Source organism: Moschus berezovskii, chromosome 23 (assembly GCF_049115385.1).
Source record: "Moschus berezovskii isolate FMDL1 chromosome 23, NW_MosBer_1.0, whole genome shotgun sequence".
In the NCBI taxonomy this organism is placed as follows: Eukaryota; Metazoa; Chordata; class Mammalia; order Artiodactyla; family Moschidae; genus Moschus; species Moschus berezovskii.
In genome coordinates this window covers 51,386,699-51,409,029 of record NC_142482.1, presented here as the reverse complement: position 1 = coordinate 51,409,029, position 22,331 = coordinate 51,386,699, and the positions used below count along the sequence as shown (strand labels likewise).

At 42.1% G+C, this 22,331-nt stretch overlaps 1 non-coding gene across 1 annotated transcript; it reads right to left on the bottom strand.

The window, feature by feature from the left end:
- Positions 1 to 12,594: 12,594 nt before the first annotated feature.
- Positions 12,595 to 12,701, bottom strand: LOC129543934 (U6 spliceosomal RNA). The gene has a single exon (XR_008683388.2). It is a non-coding gene; the product is annotated as a U6 spliceosomal RNA (small nuclear RNA).
- Between the last annotated feature and the right edge of the window lie 9,630 nt (positions 12,702 to 22,331).

Below are 22,331 nucleotides of genomic sequence, written 5' to 3'. Positions count from 1 at the left end.
TTTTTTTTAACTCTGACAGAAAAGAAAAAAATCAGGGCCGTAAGCACAGATGGAAAGAGTCTCCTAAATGAGAGCGTCTCTTATCTAATATTTCCTGTTACTCCCAAACCCGTCTGACCTCCACTTACAATTTCACATGTCACTGTTTTCCTTTTAATGCTCCGTTTATGTGGCACCCCCACTAGTCGTTCTCCGTGAGAGTTCCCATTGTTGTGGGTTGAATTGTGTTCCCTGAGAGTTACATCTAGGCCCCAGTGCAGTGAGTATAGCTTTATTTGGAAATAGAGTCTCTGCACATAGGTGGCGCTAGTGGTAAAAAACCCACCTACAATGCAGAAGAGACCAGAGACGCTGGTTCCATCCCTGGGTTGGGAAGATCTGCTGGAGGAAGGCATGGCAACCCACTCCAGTATTCTTGCCTGGAGAATCCCATGGACAGAGGAGCCTGGTGGGCTACAGTCCATAGAGTCCCAAAGAATCACACATGAGTGAAGTGATTTAGCATGCACAGATGTAATTAGTTGAGATAAAGTCTTACTGGATTAGGGTGGACCCTATGTCCAATATTGCTGTTGCTGCTAAGTCACTTCAGTCATGTCCGACTCTGTGCAACCCCAGAGACAGCAGCCCACCAGGCTCCCCGTCCCTGGGATTCTCCAGGCAAGAACACTGGAGTGGGTTGCCATTTCCTTCTCCAATGCATGAAAGTGAAAAGTGAAAGTGAAGTCGCTCAGTAGTGTCCAACTCTTAGTGACCCCATGGACTGCAGCCCACCAGGCTCCTCCATCCATGGGATTTTCCAGGCAAGATTACTGGAGTGGGGTGCCATTGCCTTCTCCAGTCCAATATGGCTACTCTCCTCCTAAGAACAGGAGTCACAGGAGAGACACAGGGCAGGGGGAGCCGGCCACATGAAGACAGAGGCAGAGACTGATGCTATGCTGCCCCCAGCCAAGGAAAGCCAAGAATGGCCAGCAACCATGGAGAGCTAGAAAAAGCAAGGAAAGGTTCTTCTTAATTAAAGCCTCAGAGGGAGCAGGGCCCTGCTGACACCTTGACGTTAGGCTTCTGGTCTCCAGAACTGTGGGAGAAAAAATTTGTTTGAAGCCACCCAGTCAATTTTTTTTTTTTTAACCAAACCCCCTGAAAATTCAGACGCCGTTTCTACAAGAGCTATGGCAACAGATGCGTTGCATTCTTCTCTCTTGTCTGTATTTACATAGATGGCCCCTGTCTTTCCTGTATAGATACACATCGGTAATCGGTTCTGGATGTGCGTTTGGTCTTTTAGCCATGACCACAACAATAAACAAAAGTTGCAGCGGAATAGGAAAGCTGGCAAGAGAGTTCTAGAACTACCTCCCCATCCTCCCAGAAACACCTGGCTTCTGGCCCAGGAACAGAGGTTGCAGAGGTCTGAGACAGACCTGTCTCCTCCCACACTGGGCCACAGCTCAAAGGTCTTCCCAGGGCTCCTCGGCTCCCTCTCCTGGTGACAGGATGCCACAGCAGCTCTCCTCTTGAGAAGTGGCATTTCAGGGACTTCCCTGGTGGTCCAGTGACTAAGCCTCCGCACTCCCAATGCAGGAGACCTGGGTTCCATTCCTGGTCAAGGAACTAGATCCTGCATGCTGCAACTAGGAGTTCACATGTTGCAACTAAAGATCCTGCCTGCCACAACGAAGATGGGAGATCCTGTGTGCAGCCCTGAGACGGATGGCAGCCAAATAAACAAATATTTTAAGAATAAATAGATAAAACTTTAAAAGAAAAAGAAGCGGTATTTCTGTGTGGAGTAGGGGGTGAGGAAAAACTGGATTAATTGTTTGGCATGGAGGAGGAAATACGACCCCCAAAACTGCTGCCCTTTTTGTAAACTGTTCATTTGAGTCTTATAAAAGTGCTTAGGAAAAACTCAGTCTTTCTGAGTCCCATCTTTCAAAAGCACACCCGGGGAACTCATTGGCTTCAAGCGGCTTCCCCCAGCAGGTGGAGGGAGGCCTTCCACCAGAGACTAGAATCCCTAGGTGTCTGTTCTCAGAGTCTCCATGAGATGGATAATACAGTCTTTGCACACTCATCTCAGGAAATGGCAGCTCCGTCCTTCCAAGGGCTCAGGCCAAGAAGCACCTTGACTCCTCTCTTTCACACCCCCACATCCAATCTGCCCCCAAATGAAATTTTTACCCTCTAAAAATGTATCCGGACCATTTCTCACCACCTGGGCTGCTGCCGCTGGAGCGGAACCACCACCACCCTTCATCCCGACGTTCGGACTGAACTCCTAAATCCTCTCTCTGCTTCCACCGTGTCGGCCTCAGGCCTGACTGGGACGTCTGCATGAGGTGATGCCACAGCTCTGCTCGGAAGCACGTGAAATGTCACTCTTCCGCCCGGAGTCAAGGTCAAAGTCCTCCCATGACCTCCGAGGTCGCACACCGTCGGGATGCCCTCTGTCTTTCAGATCCCCTGCCTCTGTCTCTCCTCCTCAGCCCCACAGCTCCGGCCCCAAACAAGCCAGATGCTCCCTTGCCTCTGGGCCTTTCCTACTTGCTGGTCCTTTGGCTTGGAATGCTTTTCCCTGAATATCCACATGGCTCACTCCATCACTTTTTTCAGCCTTTTTGCTTAGGAAATTAAAAACCTCCCAGCAAAGCCTATTCTGACCACCCTACTTAAAACTGTACCCCTGACTTTCCTGATCCACTTTGCTCTGTTATTCCATCGATGTGTTGCTTAGAACATTCGGAGTCATTTCCTTTATTTATTTTTTGTCGAGAGCAGAGGTTTTATCTGTTGTATTCACAGACAAACCCCAAATTTCTAGAACAGTCCTTGGCACACGACAGACACCTGCTAAAGATTTATCAACCATTTAAATGAATTAATGAGTCAGTAATATTTTTCAGGACCTACTATGTACAGAGTTTTAAGTTCTAACACAATGATTCCCTCATTAAAAGCTAATCCAAAACCAACTCATTGTGTCCACATGTTCTATTTACTTGATCTTTGACTTAATTGTATCTGGTACACCTATTAAGACTGAGTCAAAAAGAGCTGAATTCATATTCAGGCTCAGATTTGTGAAGGACTTTTTAAAAACAAAATTTGAAACCAGAATTGAAGACAATGTACAAACCTGACAGCAAGTTTTGAGGAAAAACAGAAAAAGCATAACGACAGCTTTCAATAATAACTGCTAAAAGCTACCATTTATCAACCTGTTATTCTGTGCCAGGCAACGTGGTGAGAACTTGGCAGATGTCATTTCATCTAAATCCCTACCGCAGTCCAGTGAAGTTGAGATCATGCTTCCCATTTCTTAGATGATTAAACTGAGGCTGGCAGTTTAAAGGACCTACCCAAGGTCCTTGCTCCTTGGAAGGAAAGGTATGACCAACCTAGATAGTATATTAAAAAGCAGAGACATTACTTTGCCAGCAAAGGTCCATCTAGTCAAGGCTATGGTTTTTCCAATGGTCATGTATGGATGTGAGAGTTGGACTGTGAAGAAAGCTGATCGCCGAAGAATTGATGCTTTTGAACTGTGGTGCTGGAGAAGACTCTTGAGAGTCCCTTGGACTGCAAGGAGATCCAACCAGTCCATTCTAAAGATCAATCCTGGGTGTTCATTGGAAGCACTAATGCTAAAGCTGAAACTCCAATACTTTGGCCACCTCATGCGACGAGTTGACTCACTGGAGAAGACTCTGATGCTGGGAGGGATTGGGGGCAGGAGGAGACGGGGACGACAGAGAATGAGATGGCTGGATGGCATCACTGACTCGATGGACATGAGTTTGAGTGAACTCCGGGAGTTGGTGATGGACAGGGAGGCCTGGCGTGCTGTGATTCATGGGGTCACGGAGAGTCGGACACGACTGAGCGACTGAACTGAACTGAACCCAAGGTCCAAGCTCACCTAGCACTGATTTCAAGGTGGGAAGCTATCCACTTACACAGCCTGAGAGTTTTTATCAAGTCATTACCTGAATGATATAGGCCAAGTGGAGTCGTAACACTGCATTGTAATTATTTTGGCTAAAACAACATTTTTAGTACTACTCTCTATAGATTTTATTTTTGAGTGAATAATATATGTCCCAGAAATTAAAACTAGTGATGCTCATTGAGGACTGAGTGGCTTCAAGCCAAGTGGCTTCAAAGCAACCTAACTGGTTTCCCAACTTACCAAACTATACTCCAGCTTATGATTTTTATCCACACTGCTTCATGGCTGCCATGACTCTCACTTGAAGTCCACGGTCACATTCTGAGGACCCTTTCCTCTCAGAAGTTTTGTCTGGAATCTGACATATCCCATCATAGTCAGGTCTAAATAGATTGTAAAGGGCCCACATGAGTTTCCAAGCCTAACTGAAGGATTTAATTTCCTTTCAGGAGAACTGTGTTTGACTTCTCTTGTTCTACTCTTGAACTTCCCAAAGGCCACTGTCACCAGAACTCAAGGCCAGGATCTGAAAGTAACCTGGGCACACAAAGGCATATAAAACACTACCACCTGTTCACAGACTCACTCCACTTTATATTTGCAGGAAACGATCCTAGGAGCTGAAATACTTCCAGAGTTCAACAGTCTGGGAAATTTAAAAGAGGGAAGAAAAAAGCCCTTCATCCAAAGATCTGAGGACAGAACTCTGTTCTTTGAGGATGGGAGGAGGTAAGAAGACCCTATTCATGGCTGCAGGAGAGGAAAAGAGCCCCACAAGGAAACTACCAACAGATGGTAAATACATTTTTAATTCTTCTGTCATACTGTGTGGACTTGTACACATTTGTCCTGCTGTGTTAGGCTCCAGAAATAGCTAGCCATGGAATTGCAGAACAGTTCGGCTGCAATTTGAGATTTAGGAAACCATGCTGGCTGACAAAACAGGAAGGGCTCATAGTAGGATGGAGTGGATTTGCTCCCAGTTTGCAGCTCTTCCATGTGGCATCCGCTGTAGTTCTTGGTGCAGGAAGAGTCTCTCACATGTCAGGCCTCGCTGATGACGTTTTAAAACACACTATTTCAAAGTGTCCTCCAAGCTCTAGTTACAATTATTAAACACTGACATGATCTACTTGGTAACTCCCAAAGGTTAAAAGGAGTGCAGTGCATTTATTTAAGGATTCTGAGTCTTCCAGGGAACATCACAAACACATATGGCAGCCTGCAGCCCTAAACCTGGCCTTTCTCATACTTTTTGTTTTGACCTAGTGTTCCCATAGAACATCACAGGGATTCTAATGCCAGAAAAAGGACCAAATATGATAACGGATTTCTCTGAAAGGAACCTAGGGAGATAGGATGTTAAAGCATATTCAATTGACTTTGCATCTAAGAAGTGACCTGAGATGGGTACTGGGAAATGAGTTAGGTTCCCAATCCCAACACCATCTCTCAGTGCATCAGCAAGAAAGAAAATGTGGATGTGGAATAATGGGGAGAGGGTGAGCTATCACTTAATCATGGTCTAGAAATATAACTTACACAAGTACTAGACCTGGAAGGATCCTTACAGAATCTAGTTCAGTTTTTTTTCTTTCATTTTATAGACAGGAATCTCCGCCAAAGAGTTGCAAGAAATTGGCAGAGATTATACTGGTTGGTGGCAAATTCAGTTCTGGAACCCAAGACATCTATTTCTCAGTTCAATGTGTGTTCTGTTTTAGCACCCACGGACATTTCCGTGATAAGCAAAGTCCAATTCTAGAAGACCTTTCTCATAGTAATCTTCCCTCTTGAGTTCTTGTAAGGTAAGAGGATAGACTCTCTGACTGGTCTGTGAATGTTTGTAGATATTCTTTATAGCTAAGGTTTAAAGTTTAAATATTTTGGGTTAATTTTTGTTCTAAGCTCCTGGGGTCTGTATCTCGATTATATAGCTGTCACACAATTTGGCCCAGCTGGGATCCTCTGTTCATGAAATAGCAAGGAAGACTGGTACACAAGCATTAAGAAGCATTGGCAAAAGAGAATAGTCTTAATACAATAACTTCCCACCCTGAGCCTTTCTGGCCTAAGAATTTCTCCTGGCCTTAACTGAAGAGAGAGGTGTGCGTGTGGGCTAAGTCACTTCAGTCGTGTATGGTTCTTTGTGACCCCATGGACTGTACCCCGCCCGGCTCCTCTGTCCATGGAATTCTCCAGGCCAGATCACTAGAGTGGGTTGCTATGCCCTCCTCCAGGGGAATCTTCTTGACCCAGGGATCAAACCCATCTCTCTCACATCTCACTGGCAGGCGGGTTCTTTACTGATCACACTGGAAGAGAGGGGTAGGTAGGAGCAAAAAGGGATTTTTATCTTCTTACTGAAAGGAAGTATACCAAAACAGTTCAGAACTTCTCAATGTGTTGAAATCTTGATTTTGCTTAGTTTAAGTTTATATAATACTAATTATATCCTTGTTTGAATGACCTATACATTCATAGGTCATTTTTTCCAGTGGGTTCATATGTTTGCTAACAAAAACTATTCTCAATCAACTATCATAAAAAATGTTATTTTTTGCTGTTTTTTTTTTTTAAAGAAAGTTAATCGGTAATTCATGGCTACTTTAGCAATAAAGTCTCCTAAATTTTGCATTTTTATTCAGCCTTTTAATTTATTGTTCCTGCATGTGATTTTGGCAATGTTTTATTCTATTTTTATGGTGGAGAAATATTGGCATTCCATGCTTTGCGAATCAACTTGACCCTTTTGACTACTCTGGCTAATTTTACTGGCTTTCTTCATTGTCTGGTTACAGATTTGTGGGTGGGGGAAGGGTAGAATCATCTTAAGTGAATTATTTCTAGGAAAGCAGTAATGAAGGCACACTTCAGGTTATTTCATTCCTGTGATCCAAATTTGATTATCTAGCTGATATCACTGGGGACATTTGCAGCTTTAATAATTACATCTCAAGGCCTAAAGAAAAAAAGAAGAAAAATTACATTTACTACATATTCACATGCAGCCTTTTAGAGACTTACCATCTGAAAGCCTGCTTTAAAAAAAAAAAAGATTGATATCAAGATTCTGCTTTAAGAGTTCAAGCTCAGTTGACACTTTGTTCTTTCAAAAAACAAAACAAAAGCTAGATTTAAACAACTGTTTTGGTAGAAGGGCTTAGTATTGCTTATCTAAAAGAGTGAAAAACCCAAGCTATTGATTTTACCTTTCCTTTTGGAGGACAGTTTTAGGATGTTTTTTTTTTTTTTTGCCCCAAGAAAGTTTTGAGGCTCTGATTCATGTTAAAAGTGCCTTGTTCCATTATAAACCAACACAGCTTTGAAGCTGTCTCCACTTCTAGGTCAAGGGCTCTCCCTCTGGCCAGATGCCAGTTTTATCCTTGGACTCTCATGATCCTCGGAAATAAATCAACTTTCCAGTAAAATCCTATGACTGCTCTGTTTTACATAAAAGTGTGCAGCCCAGGGCTGTGATATTATTTTGCATTTTAGGTAGAGAAGAAGGGAAAGAAAACATTCATTATTGCTGAGAGACAACTCCAAGTGGAGCCATAATTATGGATATCAGAGGGCAGCTGGGTACCATATTCATTCTCCCAGTAGCATCTTGAACCCCAAAGCTTATTACTGATGTGGAAACAAACATACAGATGACTGTGAAGTGTTCTAATCCACATGTGGCAAGGGTCAATACAGTCCATGAGTTAAAAAAGCACTGAGTAGATTGCCTCTTAGGTCAAAATTTCTTCCTTGTGGCAGGAAAAAAAAAGAATGAATTACTCCTATACATAGCAATACAGATGAATCTCACAATGTTGAAAAATAAGAGGCTACACATGAAAAAAGGTCTCCTGTATTGTTCAACTTGTATAAAGTTCAAAATCATACAAGACTAATCTATCATGTTAGAACTAAATATATAGTTTACTTTTGATGAGGGAAAGGATCATGCCAGATGATGCTTCCAGGAGGCCAGAAAATTCTATTTCTTGACCCGGGTGATGGACCCAGAGGTGGGTTCACTTTGTGATAATCCATTAAGTCATATACCTGTGATCTGGGTGGTTTTTATTATAAGAATGATTTACTTCAATTTGAAAGTTTAAAAATAATATTCTCATTGGGAAAGACAAATTTAAGAAGTATTAGAAAAGCATTCTGCTAATTCAACAGTGGATATTTATATTTATAGAGGAAAAATAGACAATTCAAATGAACTAAAGGGGAAAATAAATGCGCAAAACTTCAGTGTAGAGCGATGGGAACACTCCCACCCTGCTGCAGGAAGTATGCATTGCTACTGCTGCAACATTTGGCATCATCTATTAAAGATATACATATCTGGTGACCCAGATTCCCACCCCTGGGTGTATATCCAATAGAAATACATGCATGTGAGCACCGAAAGAATAGCAACTCCATTCATAATGGCCCCAAACTGAAAACAAGTTGTCTACCAACAGTAGAGCAGATAAAATGTGGTATTAATATATCCAACCTTGGAATACCATACAGCCTTTTAAAAGGAATGAATCATAGTACCCTTAGCATAATTGAAGCTGAGAAACCTAATGTTAAAAGATAGAAGTTAAAAAAAAAAGGCATATGTTCCCATTTACTTAAAGTCCAAAAAATAAGGAAAGATAAATACGTGAAAATATCAATACACACTTAAGTGGAAAAACTAAAGAAAAGGAAAAAAGAAGTCATCATAAAAGTAAGGGCACTGGGGAGAGGGTGGGTTGTGAGTGGGAAGGGGTGGATGGACAGCCCCTGGGCCATATTCTATTTCTTGATATGAGTAATGGTTATGTGAGGGCTCACATAATAAAAATTTATGAAATTATACTTTTATATATCATATACTTTCTCTAATGTATATTTCACAATAAAAAGGGTATAAAGATCACATGAAACCCAATTACTCAGAGATAGTTATCAATTTAACACTTTGACATGTATATTTTCCAGACCTTCTTTAATGCAATATGTACATCTTGCCCACATGGCTTTGTAGCCTTTAATTTTTGTTTTCTTTAATGATAGGATCTCCCAGAAGAAACTCTTGGGTTTTTTTGTTTTCAATTTCCATTTAATTTTAACTAAGAGTAAATATCATACAAGCTTTATGCCCCTCTGGAAGGCTAAAGCCATGGAGTGGCTTTCAGGAAATTAGGTTGCTTTAACCTAAGCTACAGTGATTCATAAACCAATCTGCAGGATTTTGCCGTAGCTCATGGGAGACTTTTACTTCTCTGTTAATAATACTGCAGCTTCAAAAGAGAAAAGCCTCTTTCCATCCCTTCAGTGCGCTGCCTCTTCAAAAGGAAAGGCTAGGCAGTGAGGGGAAAGGCCAGTATGGGAGTGGTCGGGAGGCTTGGGGGGAGGAGGAGGTCACCCTAAAATGTATTCTAATACTCATCATGCTGATCCTGACCTAGGAAACATTATAAAGTACTAAAATCGAACAAAAAATGATCCAGGTACGTTAAAAAAAAAAAAGTTGTTCCATTGCTCTCCTTGCCCAGAGGGCAGTCCAAGTTCCCTGCCCTCTGCCTGGAACATGCTGCTCCTCCCCATTGCCTGATCAGCAAGCATCCTCCACTCTTCTCCTTTACCCTTTTCATCATCTGCTTATTTCATCCTCTTCAACACTACATGGTTGAAGAAACCTTCTATGACCACCCAAGCAACAGCTTCATGGCACCCTGAAGCTACCACATCACAGCACTGGTCACCTTATTTTGAAATCGCCTATTTTCTTGTCCACAAATACGCTGCTAATCCATAAGCTTCACACATGCAAGGACGTGCATGTCCTTCATGCACGCATGTCTGTTTCACCATCGTAACTGCCAGCTCTAGCGCATACTGGCACCCAATAAATATAGTTATTGAATGGGTGGAAAACAGTTGTGAAATGAGATGGGGTGTGAGGAGTGGAGCTGAGATTTAAATTATGCTCTCCCGACTCACTTCACCCATTAAACACAAATGGCTTCAAAGAGTCCAATCAAACCAACACAGGATGGTGTGAAGCTTTAAATGCTACAATGGCTTCATTTCAAATACTTACTAGTGAGAGAATCTACTGGCCAATGAATGAGACCCAAGAGGTGTGGGTTTGATCCCTGGGTTGGGAAGATCCCCTGGAGAAGGAAATGGCAACCCACTCCAGTATTCTTGCCTGGAAATTTTCATGAAGGAGCCTGCAGGCTATACTCTGTGGGGTCGCACAGAGCCGGACACAACTGAGTACACATACACACACACCAGTAATAGCAGTTTGTATCTTGTTTTATATTTTGTGAAGCAGTTTCACAAATCTTACACAATAACAATAAAACCTCCAACATGAACTGGGAGGCTATTAATGTCATCATTTTATAGACGGGAAAACTGTCTGAGAGAGCTTAAGCAACTGGCTTCATATTATAAGATTATTTTTCAGTCTAAACCAGGAACAGTAGGCAAGAATACACAAAAGAACTATACAAAAAAAGATCTTAATGACCCAGATAACCATGATGGTGTGATCATTCACCTAGAGCCAGACGTCCTGGAGTCCGAAGTCAAGGGGGCCTTAGGAAGCATCACTGCAAACAAAGCTAGTGTAGGTGATGGAATTCCAGTTGAGATATTTCAAATCCTAAAAGTTGATGCTGTTAAAAGTGCTGCACTCAATATGCCAGCAAATTTGGAAAACTCAGCAGTGGCCACAGGACTGGAAAAGGTCAGTTTTCATTCCAATCCCAAAGAAAAGCAATGCCAATGAATGTTCAAACTACCACACAACTGCACTCATCTCACACTCTAGCAAAGTAACGCTCAAAATTCTCCAAGCGAGGGTTCAGCAGTACGTGAACCGAGAACTTCCTGATGTTCAAGCTGGAGTTGGAAAAGGCAGCGGAACCAGAGATCAAATTGCCAACATCTGTTGGATCATAGAAAAAGCAAGAGAGCTCCAGAAAAACATCTACTTCTGTTTTATTGACTACGCCAAAGCCTTTGACTGTGCGGATCACAACAAATTGTGGAAAATTCTTCAAGAGATGAGAATACCAGACCACCTTACTGTCTCCTGAGAAATCTGTATGCAGGTCAAGAAGCAGCAGTTAGAACTGGACATGAAACAACAGACTGGTTCCAAATTGGGAGAGGAGTACGTCAAGGCTGTGTATTGTCACCCTGCTTATTTAACTTATATGCAGAGTACATCATGCAAAATGACAGACTGGATGAAGCACAGACGGGAATCAAGATTGTCTGGAAAAGTATCAGTAACCTCAGATATGCAGATGACACCACCCTATGGCAGAAAGTGAAGAGGAACCAAAGAGCCTCTTGATGAAAGTGAAAGAGGAGAGTGAAAAAACTGGCTTAAAACTCAGCATTCAGAAAACCAAGATCATGGCGTCCAGTCCCATCACTTCATGGCATATAGATGGGAAAACAATGGAAACAGTGAGAGATTATTTTTTTGGGCTCCAAAATCACTGCAGATGATAACTGCAGCCATGAAATTAAAAGATGCTTGCTCCTTGGAAGAAAAGCTATGACCAACCTAGACAGCATATTAAAAAGCAGAAGCATTACTTTACCAACAAAGGTCCATCTAGTCAAGGCTATGGTTTTTCCAGTGGTCATGTATGGATGTGAGAGTTGGACTATAAAGAAAGCTGAACACCGAAAAATTGATGTTTTTGAACTGTGGTGTTGGAGAAGACTCTTGAGAGTCCCTTGGACTGCAAGGAGATCCAACCAGTCCATCCTAAAGGAAATCAGTCCTGAATATTCATTGGAAGGACTGATACCAAGCTGAAACTCCAATACTTTGGCCACCTGATGCAAAGAACTGACTTACTGAAAAAGACCTTTATGCTGGGAAAGACTGAAGGCAGGAGGAGAAGGGGACAAGAGAGGATGAGTTGGTTGGATGGCATCACCGACTCAATGGACATGAGTTTGAGGGGAGTTGGTGATGGACAGGGAAGCCTGGTTTGCTGCAGTCCATGGGGTTGCAAAAAGTCGGACACGACTGAGTGACTGAACTGAACTGAAGCCAGGAACTGATAACCCCTTAGAGCTGGAAGTGTATACCACATACAGACATGTTTTTAGGCAGTAGGGACATAAAATAAATATGTGACACCATTCTAATTTTTTAATCTTATAGTAGATATTTCCTTTTTTAAAGCATTAATTTTTTAGCTTTATTTTTATCACAAAACTAGCACATTTGATGTAGAAAAAAGAGCACAAATAAGAAAATCAAAATCACTTATGATCACATTAGATAGAATATCTATCATTACACTGTTTTAATAACTGACTACATATTCAGTCTGGAGCTTAGCTAGAGTGAGAACTCCCCTCCCACACTCTCCTCTTTCCCCCCTCCCCCCCGACTCTGTTCTTTATCTTCAAATTTTTCTGAGCTATTCTTGCCCATTTGCTCTTTTATTTGAATTTGAGAATTAGGTTTTACTAAAGCTCTGTTGGGATTTTTATTGGATTTGCATTCCTTTTATAGATTAATTGGAGTAGAACTGAAAATTTTACTATCTTGGTTCTTGTCTTTCGTAAACACAGTATATTTCTCCATTAATTTATGTCTATTTTAATGTTTTTTTAAAAATATGGAAAGCTTCAGAAATTTGCATGTCATTTTTGCACAGGAACTGTGTTCATCTTCTCTGTAGTGTTCCAACTTTAGTATATGTGTTGTCAAAGGGAGCGTTCAGACAAATTTTTCTTTTAATGGTTGGATTATATTAGGAGAGAAAGGTAACATATTCTTCACTTTCTTTATGAGACCGAAAAGGAGATTAATCTGGACTAGTTATTTCTATCAAACATAAAAGCATTTAGTTGTGTGCTAAAAATGGAGGAAATGTTTCTGACTATGTTATCTTGCACCTTCTATCATTTAAAAAAAATTATGGTTTTTTTGGGCTAAAAGGAAGGAAACCTTTTATTTACTTTTGTGTGTCAAATTTTTTTAAATTTTATTTATTTTTTAATTGGTGGAATATTGCTTTACAATTTTGTGTTGGTTTCTGCCCTAAAATAACACGAATCAGTCACAAATTGTGTGTATATATATATATATCCCTTCCCTCCTGAGCCGCCTTCTCCTCCCCCAGTATTTCTGTATATCTTTTATTTTGGCTGTTCTGGGTCTTTGCTGTGGCCTGTGGGCTGCAGAGCCCTTAGGCTTCAGTAGTTGCAAGCGAGGGTCGCCCTGAGGCATGCGAGATCTTAGTTCCCTGACTAGGGATCGAACCTGAGTCCCTGCATTGGAAGACAGATTCCCACCAGGGAAATCCCAAAGTGGAAATTCTTCGGTGGTCTTGATAGAGAAATTCCGCCAGACAAAGGGGTTGGCACGACAGGGGAAATGGAAAGGCAAGGAAAAGAAGATGGTCAGACGTGATTTGGAGGAGGGCTGGGGAAACGGGTGGAGAACAGTGGGGCAGGCAGAAGAAAGTGGGGAGGAGAGAATGACAGCAAGTGTGGATTTTCTGAGTTCTGCTATTCTAGAAAACCAGCAGCATCCCTTGGGATCTTGTTAGAAATTCAGAATACTGGCCCCAATTCAGATTTGCCCAATCAGAATCTTCATTTTAACAAGATCCCCAGGTAATTCTTATGCACAGTCAAGTTCCAGAAGCTCTCAGTTGCCCCCAGCCAATCTGAGCCAGTCCCGATCAATGTCATCAGCCTTAGCCCTATTAATAGACAAAACTGGTTTGGTTGCCTAGAGACCTGGAAATCTGGTTCCTCCTGTAGACTCTGCATCTCAGAGTGCTCCTACCACTTTGGCCAAAGCTGTGTGACTCCAGTTGGCCTCAGTTTCTCTGCTAGCGTGTCAGTTCTCTGCAGGGATTGGATCCTGGCCGGGACCCCAGTTTCCTCAGCGTGGTCCTCACGTTCTGCCAGAGGCTTGCACTGCCCCTTCCTCTGGGACGTAGGATGTGATTTCCTACTCTCCTCTCAGCTTTTGCTGGGGACCTGCTGTGACTGGCCCAATCACCTGGAACTGTGCCTGATTTTGAATATTGTCACCTGGACTTCTCCCAGAACTGTGTTCTGCTGGCTGAGAGTTCACAGTCAGATATCCAAGTAGCCTGGCTCAATCTGAGTTAGTCACAGCCTTTGACCACTGCACACCAGTCTGCCTTGCTGCTTCCTGGGGACGTGCTAGCTTCTGAAAACATGCTCTGTCCCCTCTGTCCCCCCGAATCTTGGCTTCTTCCCCCTTCCCAGGGCCTGAGCTGATGTGGTCTCAGCCTGCCTTACACACAAATGTCTCCTACTAAAGAGAAGGAAGCCAGCATACAGTAAGGGCAGCAGGACTCAGTCCCTTCTCTCTCTTAACATCTATGATGTTGGGACTTCATGGCCCTGCTTGTGTGTGTAGACCTTGAGACTCCAAGCACTGCCCTTGGAGCCCTTTAGGTAAAAGATATCCTAAAAGTCTTGGAAGACTACTGACTACAAATGGTCCCAGTTATTTTGCACAACTTGTAGTTTTGGCTCTTTTTTCCAAGGTGGAGAAAAATCTTTGTGGTCTAACATACTTTATGAAAGTGAAAGTCGCTCAATCATGTCCGACTCTTTGCCACCCCATGGAATATACAGACCATGGAATTCTCCAGGCCAGAATACTGGAGTGGGTAACCTTTCCCTTCTCCAGGGGATCTTCCCAACCCAGGGATTGAACCCAGGTCTCCTGCATTACAGGCAGATTCTTTACTAGCTGAGCCACAAGGGAAGCCCAAGAATATAGGAGTGGGTAGCCTATCCCTTCTCCAGTGGATCTTCTCAACCCAGGAATCAAACTGGGGTCTCCTGCACTGCAGGTGGATTCTTTGCCAACTGAGCTATGAGGGAAGCCAACTTACTTTATAAATACAGGCTAATGCATACAGAAGCTCAATCATTTCTCTGGTTCCCATACAACCATTTCACTTTGACCTATGGTGTTATACCTCCTGCCCTGCTCAATCTGTGGTGGAACATTATACAAAGTGTATCTCACCTGCTACTGTGTTTTAAGCCACCACAAAATAACATGAAGTTCACGACAGTCAGGTTGGCCATCATCTAGAGAAGCCAATTTTTATTGCTAAGTCACTTCAGTTGTGTCCGACTCTGCGTGACCCCATAGACGGAAGCCCACCAGGCTCCCCCATCCCTGGGATTCTCCAGGCAAGAACACTGGAGTGGGTTGCCATTTCCTTCTCCAATTTTTATTACTCTCCACTAATTCATAATAAAGCACTGACTTTATCTTTAAGATTGTTGCATCATTTCTATTCCTAAGAACTATTCTTATGGTGATTAAAAAAAAAAAAAGATGATGAGAAAGAAGAAAGAAAACAAGAAGAAAGTGTGGCGGCACCCACAGCAGCTAAGGAATGGTGTGGGTGTTGTTTCCATTATTTACATACATAACACTTTCACAAGAATCCAAATGTCTTACAAAAGAAAATACAAATTGCAGGAAAGATGCGATAACACAGCAAGACACAAAGAAAACAATTATCCAGAGGAAGATTTAAATTTGGCATCAATCGTTTGCAGCGACAGAGTGGATAAGTATCCACTAGCTGCTTGCACATAGCAAGGTAGGCATGTAGTGGCATTTGCCATGGTCCAAAAAGAAGTTCCATGTAAAATAGAAGGAAATACATGCTATGTAATGCAGATGCTGATTGCAGCCATGAAATTAAAAGACGCTTACTCCTTGGAAGGAAAGTTATGACCAACCTTGATAATATATTAAAAAGCAGAGACATTACTTTGCCAACAAAGGTCCATCTAGTCAAGGCTGTGGTTTTTCCCGTGGTCATGTATGGATGTGAGAGTTGGACTGTGCAGAAAGCTGATCGCCGAAGAATTGATGCTTTTGAACTGTGCTGTTGGAGAAGACTCTTGAGAGTCCCTTGTACCGCAAGGAGATCCAACCAGTCCATTCTAAGGGAGATCGATCCTGGGTGTTCATTGGAAGGACTGATGCTAAAGCTGAAACTGCAATACTTTGGCCACCTCATGCGACGAGTTGACTCACTGGAAAAGACTCTGATGCTGGGAAAGGTTGGGGGCGGGAGGAGAAGGGGATGACCGAGAATGAGATGGCTGGATGGCATCACCGACTCTGTGGACATGAGTTTGAGTGACCTCCAGGAGTTGGTGATGGACAGGGAGGCCTGGCATGCTGTGATTCATGGGGTCGCGGAGAGTCGGACACGACTGAGCGACTGAACTGAACTGAACTGAATGTAGTCATTCCAAGTTTCTAAAGTTGCATGGCAGTCTCATTAAATCAGCTGCTGCTGCTGCTGCTAAGTTGCTTCAGTCGTGTCCGACTCTGTGCGGCCCCATAGATGGCAGCCACCAGGCTCCGCCATCCCTGGGATTCTCCAGGCAAGAACACTGGAGTGGGTTGCCATTTCCTTCTTCAATGCTTGAAAGTGAAAAATGAAAGTGAAGTCACTCAGTTGTATCTGACTCTTAGCAACTCCATGGACTGCAGCCTACCAGGCTCCTCCATCCATGGGATTTTCCAGGCAAGAGTACTGGAGTGGGGTACCATTGCCTTCTCCAGGGGTACATAAATATATGGTTTTCCAAAGACACTCTTGGCCAAGCGAAATCAAAGGTCCAGGAAGAAGTTACTCAAGATTAGCAAGTGTGTTTGGATAGGAAATAGAACATACATAAGCATGAACCATTCACTGGATCATTCTAAAGGTCCAGATTTTCTCAGGACAGATTTTACTGATAAGTCATGAAGAAGCTGTATTTGAAGTTAGTCTAAAAAAACCCAATTTTGACGGATAGCGTGAAAACTCTCCTTTAGTGGTTTTCAGTTCTATGCCTGATGTTATGTCATTATTTGAACAGGGTTCCAACCAACCATTTAAACTTTTGGCAAGGGGGAAACCTGGTATGGGGGTAGTGGGGATGGTGGAAATACTCTCAGGAAAAATGTCTAAAATGTTGCGGAGGCTTAAAAAGGGATAAGTAGACAAAACAACACATTACTACTGGTGTAGTATGTGCTGCTGCTGCTGCTAAGTCACTTCAGTCGTGTCCGACTCTGTGTGACCCCATAGACGGCAGCCCATCAGGCTCCCCTGTCCCTGGGATTCTCCAGGCAAGAACACTGGAGTGGGTTGCCATTTCCTTCTCCAATGTGTGAAAGTGAAAAGGGAAAGTGAAGTCACTCAGTCATGTCTGACTCGTAGCGACCGCATGGACTGCAGCCTACCAGGCTCCTCCGTCCATGGGATTTTCTAGGCAAGAGTACTGGAGTGGCTTGCCGTTGCCTTCTCCATAGTATGTGCAGTTACAGTCAAACCACTCAAAATTACAATGTCATTTGTTTTCTTTGTATCTCTTTTGTTTTCACAAGTCACATGGCAAAATCAACAAATACTACATCATCCCTCTGAGGATTCAGCTGGGGAAGAAGCATCGGTTAGCTCATCTCTAGAGTAGCTATTATTAGCTTGCTTCGATTCTCTCATAAGATATGTACCCATGCTTATTAAGCTGCTTGTTTGCGTCCTTTGTCATATTCCTCTATAATTATGACTACAGCTATGCAGTACACTCTAGTGCAGCCCAGAGGCACCCATTTCCACAGGTTTTTCCAAAACCGATGTAAGCTCCATAGTTTTCAGAAGGTTATTTGTTGGAAAAAACATGCAAAGTCCTATTTGCAACTGATGTTGAACTTTCCATAGATAATATTAGGGACATCCCTGGCAGTCCAGTGGGTAAGACTCCATGCTTCCATTGCAGGGGACGTGGGTTTGATCCCTGGTGGGGCAACTAAGATCTCGTTGTGCAACACGCTGCACAACATGGCCAAAAAATAAACAAATAAAAATAAATGTGTAGAAAATATTACTGTACCTGTACTGGATTGTATATTCAGTGTTACCCTTCCTCCCCACAATCCATGATCACTCAGAACCTGTGAATATGACCTTATTTGGAAATAAGAGTCTTTGTCAATGTAACCACATTAAGATGATGTCATACTGGATTAGTGTGGGCCCTAAACCCAGTGACTGGTGTCCTTATAAGAAGACCCTTCAGAGATGAAGACATGCAAGAAGAGCATCATGTGAAGATAGAGGCAGAGACTGGAGTGATGTAGCTGCAAGTCAAAGACCGCCAGTAACCCTCAAGAGCTAGGAGAGAAGCTCAGTACAGGTTCTAGTCTGAGTCTTTGGTGGGGGGATGTGGCCTTGGTGACACTTTGATTTTGGACTCCTAACCTCCAGAACAGTGAGATATAAATTTCTATTGTTTATACCAGGGGTCCCCAACCTGCCGGATCTGAATGTCTGATGATCTGAGGTGGAGCTGCTGTAATAATAATTGAAATAAAGTGCACAGTAAATGCAATGTGCTTGAATCATCCCCAAACTATCTCCCCCTACCCCTGATCCATTGAATCATCCCCAAACCATCTTCCCCACCCCTGATCCATACAAAAACTGTCTTCCATGAAACTGGTTCCTGGTACCAAAAAGTTGGGGACTGCCCAACATTTAGAACACCCAGTTTGTGGTGTTTTGTCGTGGTAGCCCTAGGAATCTCCAGATTATGAAAGTGAGTACTTCAAATTACATGAAGACTTGATATTAACTTTCCCTTAGATGATGAAACTAGGGGAAGAAAAGGCTACTTGTCATGGTGAAATGGCAAGTGTAAACCAAAGATAGGATTAGAAACTGATCATTCTGGGATCACAAGCCAGGTAGAACTGTAGACAAATGAAAGTTTCAGCTAACACACTATGACACTGATGTCACACTTAAAAGTGAGCTATGAGACCTCCATGTGCAAAATTTGCAGGGGAGGTTATCAAAATCTGATCACATGGCTTTCAACTGCTTACATAAATACAAAGTACATAAAAAATGAAAACCAGAGATTAAAGATGAGAGTTGTTTTGTATAGAGTAATGTGTGTGCTGGGTGTCCTCCAACCACCAACTTTTCTAAATCTTCAGGGGCAAAGAAAATGTGAGTAGTTCCTCTGGATCAAATGTGGGTCACCCACAAGAGAATGCAAGTGTTTGGTTATCTTGCATCCTTTCTAAGAGGATCATTTGGATGTGTAGCCAGATGAACAATAAAGCTGGAGTTGGTAACAGATTCCTGGGGTCCCAGAAAAGAGTAAGTGATCAGGCATATTAAGATGGATCCATTTGTTCGCAGGGAAATCTTGGTGAGATAACTCTACCCTGGAGCAACTCCAAAAAATTCATACAAACCAACAGGAGAGGCAACTTTATATACCTGTGAAGATCAAAGAACTGTAACACCAGATCTTCACAGGAGGACCAGACAAGTAAGAGCTTTTCTGCTCCACCTTCCCCTCCTCCTCGCAGTATTCTAACCAGAGAAAAGTGTGCAGTTGCCTTGTACAAACTGCAAGGGGCAGGGATGGGGAAAAGAAAGGGAACTCAGGTTTCTCTCCTAACCCAACTGTAGCTCTTTGTAGGAGGCTGAGCTAAGGATGGGAGAAACTTGTCAATGTTTTTTTTCTTCACTGTGATATGAATCCAGACACGTTAATTACTGACCAATGGATATATTACCTGGAAGTAACTGGAAGAATAAAAATTTGCTCTAAATTTCAAACCCAAGAGCTGAGGAAGTGCTAACTCTGTGGAATAAATTTGAAGTGTTGCTTTATGATTGATTACATCCTATGAGTCATGCTAGTTCAGTGCAATAGTTACATAACCATTTCTAAATGCAATTGAATAGAGCAGTTCTTATAGAGCCTTCTATAGAGTTTTCCTCTATGAAGTCACTGTTTTTCTGTCTGAATTTAGAAAATTGTATGTCAAATTGTCCTCATAGAGAATTTATCCTTTTGTCAGCACTTGTCAATGCTCGGTCAGTCACTCAGTCATGTCCAACTCTTTGGACTGTAGTCCACTAGGCTCCTCTGTCCATGGGATTATTCTTCCAAGAATGCTGGAGTGGGTTGCCATTTCCTTCTCCAGGGGAATCTTCCTGACCCAGGGATTGAACCCACACCTCCTGTGGCTTCTGCACTGGCAGGCAGATTCTTTATCACTGAGTTACCTGGGAATGAAATGTTTAAACTGAGAAGCATTATATGCTTGGTACATATTAGATTCTCAACAAATGTTGCATTAATAAAGAAATGAAGAGAAACCCTGCTTGCCTGGGTTCTTTATAAACCCAGACTATCCCCAGATTCCTTTATGGTAGAGTAAGAAATATTTCAAGTTGATGATTTCTGAGAAACTCCAGCCAGAAATTTATGGTCTCATAGAGTATATGTTCCAGAGAAGGCAATGGCACCCCACTCTAGTACTCTTGCCTGGAAAATCCCATGGACAGAAGAGCCTGGTGGGCCGTAGTCCATGGGGTCGCGAAGAGTCGGACACGACTGAGCAACTTCACTTTCACTTTTCACTTTCATGCATTGGAGAAGGAAATGGCAACCCGCTCCAGTGTTCTTGCCTGGAGAATCCCAGGGACGGGGAAGCCTGGTGGGCTGCCGTCTATGGGGTCGCACAGAGTTGGACACGACTGAAGCGACTTAGCAGCAGCAGCAGAGTAAATGTTCTTCATTCACAGTGGGATTAAACTAGAAACTGATAATTAAGAGATAATAGAAAAATCTCCCAACATTTGCAAACTAAATACCATGGTTCTAAATAATTCAAGGGCCAATGAGAAAAATTTCAAGAGAAATCAATACATCAAACTGAATAAAAATTAAAATACAACATAGCAAAATTGTAGGATGCCATTAAAAGTAGTGCTGAGAGGGACATTTATAGCTCCAAAGGCATACATTAGAAAAGGGACAAAGTCCTAAATCAATAATCTAAGATCTCACCACAAGAATGTAAAAAAAGAGAAGCAAAATAAACACAAAGCAAGCAAGAGAAAGGAAACAATGAGATTAAGAGCAGAAATCAAGGAAACTGAAAACAGGAAAAACAATACAGAAAATCAATGATACAAACCTTGGCTCTTCAAAAAGATCAAAACTGACAAATTTCTATCAAGACTGACAAAGGAAAATGGAAAGAAGACTCAAATGACCAATATCTGGAATGAATAAAAGGTATCACTACAGACATCAAAAAGAAAAGGGGATACTATTAAAAAAAATAACATATAGATTTGACAACAAAGATGAAATTAACCAATTGTTCAAAAACACAAGCCACAACAACTTCCCAAAAATGAAATAGAAAATTTCAATAATCCTAACATTATTAAGGAAATTGAATTTGCAATTTTTAAAAATTCCCCCGCAAAGAGATCTCCTACCCCAGAGGGTTTTACAGGAGAAATTCTACCAAACATTTGAGGAAGACTTAATGCCAATTCTACACAATCTCTTATAGAAAAAGAAAAATCACTTCCAGTTCATTTTATAGAGCTAATATTATCCTCACACACAGACAAAGATGGTACAAAATAAGAAAACTGCAGACCAATATTTCTTGTGAATAATGATGCAAAAAATTTTAACAATATATTAACCAATAGAATTCAGCAATATTGCCAAAGAATTATACATCATAGCTAAGTAGGGTTTAGTCCAGGAATGCAAGTCTGGTTCAGTATTTGGGAGTTAATCAACATAACCCACAACATTAGTAGGCCAGGACACCTGGATATTTGCCTAATTGATATCCTACAATGGTACAAAAGTGATTCAGTGGAGGAAAGGTGAAGAAGGAGGAGAAATAAATGGAAGAAGAGAGGAGGAGGAGGAAGGAAAAGAGAAAACTGAGACTCTAGGGTTAACAAACTGGAATGTTTCTAAGTGCCAAGAGCAGAAGAGTTCACAATTTCTGCAAGACTTTGGAAACGATGATTAACCACGTGAAGAGATACTTTTCTCATTCCAACAACTGGATTGGATTCACTGGTACTTTGGTGAAGCTGTCCTAAGAAGCCATTATCTTTTCCCTTTTTTCTTGCTGTTCCCACATCTAAAGAACACAATGTGGTTTCATTGTTTTATTTACTTGTTTTACTAATTTGTTTGTTTGCTTTCCCAATTGACTTTATTTCTTAAGTCAACTGGGAAAATCAAGGGTGGAAAGTCAATCTGGGGCATCCAAATGTGGAATGGATATTCTGGGTCAGTATCCACCATGGAAGCCGCCTCTTCTATCATTTTCCTGCCCCTTGATAATGGGTCCTTGATTTCTCAGGGTAGCCTCACCTGCTGCTCCTGAGCCCTTTTCGGAGGGAAGATGGATCCTGGGGAGTCGGGGGTGTTACAAAGGTTGGGGCCAATCAGTTTGTGTAAACCTGAGTTCTGATCACATACATGA